Source organism: Etheostoma cragini, chromosome 7 (genome assembly GCF_013103735.1).
Source record: "Etheostoma cragini isolate CJK2018 chromosome 7, CSU_Ecrag_1.0, whole genome shotgun sequence".
Classification (NCBI taxonomy): domain Eukaryota; kingdom Metazoa; phylum Chordata; class Actinopteri; order Perciformes; family Percidae; genus Etheostoma; species Etheostoma cragini.
In genome coordinates, this window is record NC_048413.1 from 21,133,838 (window position 1) to 21,146,062 (window position 12,225).

The following is a 12,225-nucleotide window of genomic DNA, read 5'->3' on the forward strand; positions in this document are numbered from 1 at the left end:
TTTTGTTTCTTCGGCCACTTTCAGGATTGACCAGCTGTCATTAATGGCGATTGCTGACTAATTGGGTTGCCACTTACAAAATCTGGGGCTTCAGACAAAATCTTTAGGGAAATGTCTTTAAAGCCACTCTTAGACGATCCATTACCTCATAGTGATGACAAAAGTAGATGGTTTGTAGAGGCTTAATTCAATATTATATGGTTAACCCCCTGATGATGGAGGAAGATGGACGGGGTTATGTAAATTAAAGCTGTTTCTATGTACTAAGGTGAGTCAAAGGTTTTAGAGCTGGCTTTCCTCAGAGGGGGGGAGCCTCCTTCTACAACCATCCATCTGCTAATGTGCGATTTCTGCATTGACAATTAGCATTGCTAGCACTATAACAAAATCATCGTAGTAATAATTTTGTAAAATGTAATCATTTAAACTCAAGCTAAACATCTACAACACAGTAATTTGTGCACACATATACGTGCCCCGCCTCTGCGGTTACTCTATAAATGTCAAAGTGGCAATTCATCCAATGGTTGAAACTGACATTTAGCCATCATTGACAAAAATGATCCCAAAACACAACTCTCACTGCTACATGAAGTTACAAATGGCTATTTCTTCACTATTTGACCTCTGGAAAACTACTTTGTTAGTTACTGTAACAGATCTTGGTTATAATGATTATGACAATAAATTAAATGATTTACAATTAATGTTATGGGTTATTTGCATTATGTGGCTTTTACTGGCACAGTGGCATGATTCAGCTGTGTGAAATTTCCCCCCCCCAAAGCAACAAAGTAACTCTCACGGTTATGACCTCCTTTAGATTTGTTATTGAGCGTGTCACAAGCCACGCAATCATCTGTTAACGGCAAGCCTATGAGAAAAGCACGTTGTAGAGGCCTTATGGGATTGTGCTGATTGTCCCGGCCCTGGTCCCAAGTTACAACTGCAGGTTATTGACTACAGCCACAGACAACTTATGATCAATACGTGAGAGCACTACAGCCATGGCAATTTCATTGATCCTCCGTCGCATTACAGAAAAGGTTACTGAAATGGAGTCTGAAGCAACTCGTGAGGCTGCGGCGAACACACAATCAGGAGAGGGTCTTTTGTGAGTGGTCACACTGTTATTTTCACATTTCTGCAAACCATCAAACAATTGCACTGCAGATTTGCCGTCTATCTTGCTAGTGTATCATATTTTTAATGTGTATTCATGCGAAGTGGAGATAAAGAAAAGTAAGCTGAAATGTTTTATTTGTTATGTAGATTTTCAACAGACCTTGCCTTCACCTTAATGTCAAGAAGTCTTCTGACAAATTTCATATTAGTTTCTATTTTTTAAGTGATAGAGGTAACCATATGAGGATTAATGACAATGGATTAGAGACCAAATGCCAACAACGTCCAATTGAGCGGTCAAGTATGACACATTGCCTTGCTGTTCCTCGTTCAGGTCAAAACGAGCATCGTGTTCCACAACAGCACAACGACTGTTGCCTATTGTGCGCCACATGGCTGGAAACCGGCCTGTGTTGTGAACCATGGTGCTTGTCACTGGGTATCAGAAAATGCTCCACTCATCGGAAACAAAGGAGACAGATGCTGCATCCACACAGTACATGCCCTACTCTGCCTGATGCATATTCAGTACATGCAGAATGTGGAGTGGCTCTGATGTTGTCTGGCACATTAGAGCTGCGATAAGGGGAACATGTACAGGTCTGTCATGACATAAAAGCATTTTGCTGTACCTGAGAGGCAAGATGTGTATTTTTATAATCTGCCGTAAGGGTTACTGCATTTTTGTGACCATCACTGCTGACAGCATTTTGATGGCCACGTCTATAGGTCATACAAGAATTATGAACTCAAAGACGAGCGCTAGAGTGCTTCCGGTGAAACAGGGGGTACTTTGTGGCATTTCAATTCAAGCATGTCTCTTTAACAAACCAACTACAACGTTGTTTCAGCTAGGGATCGACCAATGCTGTTTTTTTAAGGCCGATAGCAATACCGACTGTTACTAGTTTTTGAGACCGATAACTGATTTTTGGAACTGATTTGCATTTACAGTGAATGGGACATAGGTCAGACTCAGTGGTGAGTGAAACTGAAGCAGAGGGACAGACACAGCTGTAGCACATTTTTTGATCAATCAACTCGCATACAGATAATCTGCAAACTGCCAAAAGACAGCTCAATAATCTGCCTGGACTATCCCTACTTTCAGCAATTATTTTGTATAAGTTTTATACTTATTTTAACAAACAAGGCCATGGAGGGGTTAACACCTTTATTATTCAAAAATGACAAAATGTCCGCTTTATAACTTGTCACCTTTTGTATAATTACACAATTGACAGCCAAAGTTCAAATTATGTTTTTTCAAGACTGTCATATCCCCAAAAACACAAATTGTTTGTTTAAGCAGCGATTTATACCATACTTAAACCACACTTTTTTAAACTTAACTAAGGTGCCTTAGTAAACACCAAGTCAAAAACGACTTACTTACTTTTAGGCCTAAGCATAACCAAACTGTTTACAACATTAACGACGTGTTTTAAACCATGGTTGTTACTTTCTCTGGTTTAGACATGAGGGCGGTAAACACTCCCGTGGGTCGTATTTCTTTCCTTATGATGATGACCTCTATCATCATAAGGTTTGGAGGACTTGTTGGTTATTTCACTTGGTTCAAATGAGGGGGACGTTGTTCTCCAAAAGTGACGTCAGGTATTTCCATACACCAATCAGAATTAAGGATATGCTAATATTGTCAACTTCTTTACTCTGTTTAAATAAAATCACTCTTTTCCCACAAAGTAAGCCTCTTAAAAACACACAAAAAAAGCTGAGTTTTACTGTTGATAAGCTAGCTATCTTTAACATTGCTATAACGCATGGTGTATTTCCACACAGCAGGTGAACCAACAAAAACTTTAAATGTACACATTTTGAGGTTGTAAAACATTGCAAAAAAACCTGATTTGCTAAATTTTTATTAGGTTCATTCATCATATTTGGAGAATATAGGTACAGACACAGTAAGTCTGGAAACATAATGTTAGCATAATCTTTCTTTCCATTTTTAGCTGATGACGTACACCAATGGAAAATCAGCTGACACTTTAAATCCAACATTAAGATTCTGATAGGGCAATGTGTAGATTAATAGCAAATTAATGTTGTTTCTGAATCTTGCGGATTGGTGGTGCCATTGAATCGTGCACAGCCAAGGAGAAGGCAAATTCAGTGCTAATCCACATCTCATGGAGGGCAGGATGAGCTGTGTCTGCTTGGCCCGTTGTGGACTCAGGTGTTTGAGGCCTGAGCAGCTGTTCCAGGGCCAGCTCCACGTTCAGCAGCACTGCACGGCCAGTGCTCTCCAGCTGAGCCGAGGCCTGTTGTCTGTGCTATATTTGATACCTCAGTGAGAAATTAATAAGGTTCTATTAATAACAATGGGAGCTGTAAAAGATCCCTTTTCTTTAATGTTCCCTACTGCAGCTTTTGGCACAGCCAAGTTCACTGCTGTTATTAAGCTAGTAGCTGTCACAAAGCTGCTGGGATGAAGACTCACAATCTAATTCGTGGCCTGTGTTAATTCAACCTCATTATAAGAAGTGATCAGTAGAGGTTTTTGGCACGGACGAAGCGGGCAGTATTTTTTCATGACATATGGGGGGCAAAATATGCACTTAAATAAAAAATCCGGGAAGCGTTTTTCTACTGTAGCCTATTATCTATCATTTCACCGTTTGGGGAATTGGCAAATTGGCGCCCCTGCTTACTGAGAAGGTACCATGCACAGAGAAGCTGTGTGAGAATTAGGAAGGGGAGGGGGGAGCGGGGGACAGTTCACCTCTGGGTGAAACGGGTTGCTGGGTATAGGCGTCAAAACCGTGGGTGCTTTGCTAATACTGAGCACCCTCGAAGCTAATCGCGGTTATGCGTCAGTTAAACTTTTCATCTCCAATCCTATCCTGAGTTGAAAGATAGCCTATACTTTACAGCTTTATTATTGAGTTGATAGGCGTGTGTGTTTGTGTCGGCTGTCTGAAATGCAAACATTTTTTGACTAATTTTTGTTTTAAAGGGCGTGCGCCCGTGAGCACCCACAGAGGAAAGCATTAATCGGCGCCTATGTTGCTTGGTCTCCCAAATGAAACGGTCCGGACAAGGAGGGGAACAGGAGTCCATGAGCCTCCATGAGCTTATCTCTGTTATGCATGGTAAGAATCTATTGGAGATCTAAGTTTAAACTAAACTATAGGTTTAAACTATATCTAGTTATCACCAGGGACAAATGGATACCATTTCAAACAATGCCCATTAAATTATGCATCTGCTTAGGTGCCTAAAAGTTGCACTAAATTAAGTTAAAGTAAATTCAAATAAATGTATCGTACATTGGGTTAATCCAATCTAAAATTTTCAGTTGACAAAACTGAAATAAATGTTTTGAGACATTACACATACCACACACCAAGACATTTACTAGAGGAAAGAAACAGACCATGATATTGTTGATATGTAATGGCTATGGATTTTCCTAACTGCTACATTCTTACTGATTTGATAAACTGAGACAGATCCATATTAATCCATGTAAATATTAATCCAATTTATCATGGGAAACGTTATTCTCCATATTTGTGTAATCATTAACAAACTGTTAACAAACAGCTGTTCTATCAAAATGTTTACACCATAGACATATTTGTGCACATTTAAACGTAGTGGGAGAAAGATGAGATTTTTTCATTTTTGCCAATCTTGACTTTTTACCTTTTATCCAGTGTTAATTGATGTTGCTGTGAGGGGTGCGTATTATTTCCTGCATGCTTCAAAGAGATGTTTGTTGTACTCCCACTCAGGGCTCATCTGTGCATGTATATCCCTTCAATAATAGCCTGAGGAGTGAATAAAGTTTGACTTTTGAGAAGTCTGAAGAGAATTTCTTTGTCCGTTTCGGTCGGTTTGGAAATGTGGTATGAAAATTATCATATTATAGAGGCAGTAGATGTATTCATTCAAGACATCTTGATAGCACCGCCGAAAGTCCTGCATTGCGTGGCCGGGTTAGCTCAGTTGGTAGATAGGCAGGCACACACTCACATACACACACACACACACACACACACACACATACATGACTGTGTATATACTGTGTATATATAAAGGTTTACTCCTCTACACCGGATGTGACTCCGACCCACGGCCCTTTGCTGCATGTCATTCCCCCTCTTTCTCCCTTTTTCCAGTCTTCATCTGTCCCGAGGAAATAAAGGCCTAAAATGTTTCAAAAAAAATCATCTTTAAAGAAAATCCTGCAGTGCATTCCAGCAGTAGGCCTCTTCAGGCCAGGTAAACATGAAGACATTAGTTATTAAATGAAAAATTTGGGATTGCCCTTAGCTATGCTTCCCTAAGATCTCCCATTGTTCCCTAAGCTCTATATAAGTGGCAAATGTCAAGATTTAGGTTCAGATGACTTGCTGCAATTGACCTCTAGTGACCCGTTAAGGAACCTTGAGATGGGGAGGAAGTCAACCGGGTTGCGTTTTTTGATGGAGTGACCTTACTGAGTCCCGAGTTTTCCAGCTTTATTTTAATATGGGGTATTCAAGTTATCCTGGTTGAATTAAGCCTTGACTTGGCTGCACAAAAGCAGGTTGAATTAAACCCAGCCAAGTAACCATGGAGATGTATTTTTTGCTATTTGTACAGCCAGGCTAAAATTAATCCCAGGGTTTTATGTGTTAAATTAGCTGTTTAAATTCGCTTTATTTTTATTAACATGCATTACTTGTCACTGTAATCCACCTATTGATTATCACTGCAGGAATTGTGCATACTTAAGATTTCCTTTAGCTAATACTCACTATGTTGCCAGGCTAGCTGTCAGGCTGTACTGAGTCTGGGTTAGTAAGTTCTGTTATAAATATATTTTCTATGAGTGCTATATCACTGACCTCTCATCCATTATGGGCTATATATGCATTTCCATATGATTGACATGATACCTCAGGCCTCCTGGAGCCAGTGACATCATCGGCTGCAGAAGTTCCTTCCCCCTGCCATATTGAATAGTATTTGCATTGACAAGATGTGCCAAGCAATGTGCTTTTAATAAATAATACTCACTGTATCATTCTCTGGTGACAGGAGAGTGACTGACAACTAATTTCTACATACCGTTTTTTTAAGGGTAATTTTTATTTTATTTTATTTGTTTGGTTTATTTCACACCTCATCATTGTTGCGTTAAACGCAATTTCAGAAGGTACAATGATCATATGTAGACCGCATGAAATGGGAAACTCCAAATATGCTACTAACAATAACAGTAACAATAAACATAGAAGAAATAATCATACCTCAATTTACCATAGACACAAAATTGAAAAATATGGAAAAATGCAGAAACATACAGAAAAATAAAACACAAAACTACCAATAAACAAAACAAATTGTCCCAGCACTTATAGTAGCATAGAATAATCAACAATGATATGTTTGGAGTAATTTTTCCTTGAAACTTTTCTTAAAGATGGAGACAGAATACGACAATTTTAACCGTCAGTTTTTTTTGCCAGTGATTCAGTGTTTTTCCCTTGTGTCATGGGTGTGCAGGGGACCATTGATTGGGACAAGCTTACACAATCAGTAGTTTAACCTATGAATGACCTGGAATATCATGCAGGCATTATGAAAGACATTTTATCCGGTAAACCTCAATGAACCGAGGCAAAAAAATAGAGGATGGGTGGCGGTATTGGGCTCAGACTACATAATTACCCTTATGATTTTTTTTTTCCTGTAAAATCTGTAGTTTTTTAAGTGGCTGGGAAAACTGTTACACCATATGACATTACATTAGTTTAAATGGGGCTCAATCTAAGTTGTACATAAGGTGAGTAGTGCTTAGTATAGGAGTAAATGTCTTAACTTAAAAAATACTCCAAAATATTTATATTTAGTTTTTAGTTTTTTTGTTAAGTGATCAAAATGATATTTAAAATGTAAACATTCATCGATATTGACTCCAAAGAATTTAGTTTTTACTTTTAATAATTTGTTAATTTTTTATGACAATCAAGGTTGTTTTCTATTTGATCTTCGATGGAATGAAACACAATGTAATTTGTCTTTTTGATGTCAAGAGATATTTTATTACACCGAAACCAAATTTCTACATTTATCTCTCTATTTATTATTTCTTGCAGTCCAACTGGACTCAATTTCCCGAGGAACATTAATTCTTTTAAGGAAAAGTGGCTGAATAATAATGCATTTTATTTATATAGCGATTTTAATGGTACTCAAAGACCCTTTACAGTGGATCCAGAACATTTAGCACATACAAACAGATACAGCAATAAAACCAACAAATAGCGTCACCTTCTTATCCTGGCTCAGCCGACGTGCAACCGATTATGCCGCGATGAGCAGATCACACTAAGTCAATATCCTGGATATCGTCATTCTACTTTTGGGCAATAGCCCCCTAGTGTGCTTTGGTGTACAACCCACGTTCCCCGAGAGCAAAATAATGCTGCCTAAAAAGCACAAAGGCAGGGATCATACAACGTAAAACTAGCAGTATGTGGGGTTCAAATTAAAAAACGATTTTAAATGCCAGGACAGTGACTTATTCTGACATGTCTTCATTTATTTTGAGTAGGCAGCTATCATAGAATTTAAATATCATTGACAGTTGCCAAGTGCCGATACAACATTTTACAAATGTGAATAGCAGGAAATGAGTGTGGGCTGAGAGCTATTGAGTGGTGATGCTGCAGTGACTGTTACTTCTGCCCAAGCAATGACTGGCTGCCCACTATACTGGCACTGCAAAGCCAAATCAGTAAGCCAGCCTCGAGCTACACAGCACTGTTGTTGCCATGGTGAGCAGATTATCCCTGTGTAAAAAAACCTCCACTCTCCTGACATTGTGCCCACCATAGTTGCTGGTCATGGACAGTAGTTTTAGCTGGTAACCTTTAACTGCATCGCTTCTCCTTTCCTGCAGGAATTCTGAAAAGCCTGAAAAATATTTCTTACTAGTTTCTCCTAAAGTCAGCAGCGCGAACTGAGTTCACACATAAGCACTGCCATGGTGACAGGGAATTCTTTATTCTGATTGGCTGTATAGCCCCATGAGATCATGCATGAATTAGGGGTGAAACCTCTGGTTATTCCTTTCACTAAACAGGCATCTGTGAGTGTTACTTTACAGTATCAGTATACGACAGGATTTTTTTCTAAGAAAAATGCCATTCAGCCTTCTCTGATCAGCTTAATTACGGCCATGTATTGACGTAGTTATCTGTAGCTTGCGTAACCATCCCTATCTAGACATTAACAGTGAACCGCACAACAAGAACACTAATATTTGGGCATTGATTAGCATTTTAACAAATTAAATTACACACATTCTAAACGAATGTGCCGGTATTACTGTTGAGCGGAAGAGTTAAGATAAGGAGCTTTAATGTAGCTGTCTATTTCTGACCCAGATAAACATTAAACATGTCTTGAATAACCAATCTATGAATAGACCACTCGTGATAAGGAATAAATAGAGGAAAACATCGAAGGTGAAAAAGCAAATAGATTTAAATGGAAGATAAACTTTAGATGAATACCAATGAGGTTACAAACTGATGAAGTTGTTAATGAATTTTCTTTTAAAACACAACAAAAACACTTACTTGCAGTTCTGTAAGGCCCTGAAACAAAACCTGATTCACTTGAATAGCTCCACGTAGATTTCAAAACCAGTGACAGAGTACAGTCTTAAAAGCACAAGGCTGAGGGCTGGAATTAACTAACACTTGCCTACCTTCATCTCAACTCACACCAGTTCATCTTGCTCCTCAATCATCACTGAAAAAGTGCTAAAGTCGGGAGAGCTCACAATAAGTACTTTTACATGCACACCAATATTCCAATATTATTCCAAATATATCAATATTCTTAAGGTCATGTAAACGGCATAATCCGGTTGAATAATCCTAAAAAGGCCTTTTTTCTGAATACAGCATTGTCAGATTAAGATGTGGGATATTCCGGTATTATTCGGGTTTTAGAGACATTCTTTGGACATGTATACAGCACATTCGGAATATGCGGCTCTATTTGGGTTTTGCTATGGTTGCTGTAAACAAACCTACCAGGCGTGAGTTTGCAGGGCTACAGACCCTGATTATAGCACAGACTTAAAAAAGATCCCCCACTACCAATTACTGTCCCAGAACATAACATAACATGTTGTTGTCTCTGACAGACTGGCTGGCAGAAAATAGCTTTAGGTTTAACACAACTATGTAGTACAATCAACTGATTTGAAAACAGTCATGAGAAAACTTTATCCAGGTGAAGGCATTCTTCGTAAAGTTCATGAACTCAATCTAAATATCAATGCACAACCCATTATCAGAGGTTTTTGAAGTTGAGGAGCAGCCATATGACACACAACATATATAAAAAAGAAACTTAGAAGAACAAATGCTAAATATCACTGCATCACAACTAAAGGAGTTGCTTTAAGGAACAGCTGCACTAAAAAGATGAAATCATCTACAACAAAGCAATTTCAAGAGATTATTTAAAATGAATATAGTAAAGGGATACAAAAAGGATTTAAAGTAATAGTATTGTCTAATGACTGTATGGTTTCTTGGCATGTATATGCTAATATACTGTATCTATATACTAATATGTTTATATATTGATATATCTATATACTGATATATTTATATACTATTATATCTATATACTAAGTATAGTATGGATGTGTTATTATTTAATCTGATATAAAGGGTATAGAAAGAAGAAAAAAAGGGAAGAAAAGAAATAAAACAGTGTAAATGTGTGTAGGTATGCACTGTATGTATGGCTGCATCTGTGTCTATGATGTGTAAATAACTGAAGCATACGATTTACTAAAGGATATAAGTAGAGAAAGGGGGAAGACGTGATAAGTTGTTTATTAACTTCTTCCTACTCCTTTTTTCAACATGGGAATTTTTTTAGTTTGAATGACTTTCAATTTTAGAAGATTGTTCTGTGAAGTACATGACCTTATTTATTATATATGTATGCATGAATGTATGTATACATCTTTTATTTTAATGTTTTCTTACATGTTCAAATAAACTATTAACTACTACTACAACTAAGTAGCTGCCATGCTTAGTCCTTCTTCCTCATTCTTAAATTGTGCGCACAAACTGAGCAAAATTATGGATTTTATTTTATAATTAGCAGCTTGCCTTGAGCTTTTGTGTGATGCTGCTGACCTTTTTCCCACTGTTTCTACATGGATGACAAGCCTAATGTAACATAATATAACATTGTATTAACTTTAAGTTTTAAAACCATCAGCAATGGCGACATGAGCATCTCCAAAACAAATTTATACACAGTTATATCCGTTAAAAGATGTTCACAATTCCTTGCTGTGAATATGTTTATACATTCAGGGATTTTTACAAAGTTATTGCAAAATGGCATGGTGTCCAGCATATTAAACCTCCTAACACACAACCAACCAATAACAATTCTGGTGTGGGAGCAAGTTACACTTTAACATCTTAAAGAAGTTGAACAGTTTAACATACTTTATTGTTAAATTTGCAAAATTAAAATTATTTATGGCTTACTGTGTGTGCCCAGGCTGCCAAGGCTCTCAGAAACATGATCAAACCTCTCATAGTTTTTTGTTTAATTACTGTAGATGCTTCTGTAGGGAATTCAAAAGTGCCTCATCGCAAAACCCAGACAGCCTTACTTCACTAAAATCCAATCTGATTGGGTTTGGTAAAGATTTTTAGATTTTCACCTTGAAGTTATCAGTAATGCAGTCATGAGACGCCTTATTCTTCCCCAGTTTTAAATGTACTTTTATTGTGTTCATTAGATCTCTTTTTAGAACAAACCCAACAAACTGTACATCAGCTTCTGCTACAATTTTATGTTATCTTTGCTCCCATACTTTGCTTAGATATCTGCAATTAAAATATCTATTGGATAAATAAGTAAACACTAATAATTTTAATAGCAACGCTGTGTTGTAATTAAAAGGATGTCTTTATGGCCAAAGGCAATTCCAGAGAACATAATGAAGTTGTGCAGATGTTGTATTTATATATAGCAAGGGTTGATAACACATTTTGTTACCAGGAAGACATAACAGTGATGGTCCTTCCAATGTTGTACTGTAACAGGCCTGTGTCTAGTGTAACCCTGACGTGTTTCGTTAGGAAAGGTGTGCTAAGTGAAAATGCTGGCTGACAGTCAGGTAAGAATGGGCCAGCACTTAATTGGTTTGCTGCAGCCATGGTTGGGGACACCAGGGACACTCTTGCTGAGAGAAAGAACCTTTCTTAGGTTAGGGATTACAACACAAGGGAATGAGGACACACTTAAAACATTGGATGACAGAAATCCTTACAACTCTCCATAAATGTGAAATCTCTCTAAAAGAATCCCCCAGAGCTGTGGGATTTGTGGGTGTTTTTTGTTGTTGTTGTTTTTTTGGCTTTATCGTGCCATTATAGCAGCAGGGATATAGGGATTACAATGAATGAAGTCCAGTCCACCACTTTGATCCAGAGTGGAATAGCTCAACAGTTATAGTATAGATTACCATGCCGTTTTGTACCAACATTCATGGTCCTAGTGACTTTGGAGAGCCTCTGACTTTTACTGTAGCGCCACCATGAGGTTGACATTTTTGGTTCAGAGTGAAATGTCCAAAAACGATTGGATTGATTTCAATGAAATGTGGAACAGACATTCATATTCCCCACAGGATAATCTGTAAACACTTTTTATATACTGCAATGATCAGAAAGTTGTGCAATTAAAGTATTGCACAACTTTCAACCACCAGAATACCATAATTTTGTGAAAGAAACAACACATTGTCAATCCCATTGCGTAAAATATGCTTGGTCACGTGTGTTGTCATTGACATTAAAAGTCTTCTTTAGCATCATATTTAAACATGCTTTTGTTAAACTTGGTGCTTGGTCAGGACTACTGGCATCACTTTTGACACAATTAGGTCAAAGAAAATATCGTGGGTGGGCTTATAAAGGGTAAGTTTCCTTGACACGCAGGGCGGCAAGAAAGGGACAGTTGGGTTTCAGAAACAAGAACGGGACAGTTGGGTTTAAGAAAAGAAAAACGGGAGAGTTGGGTTTA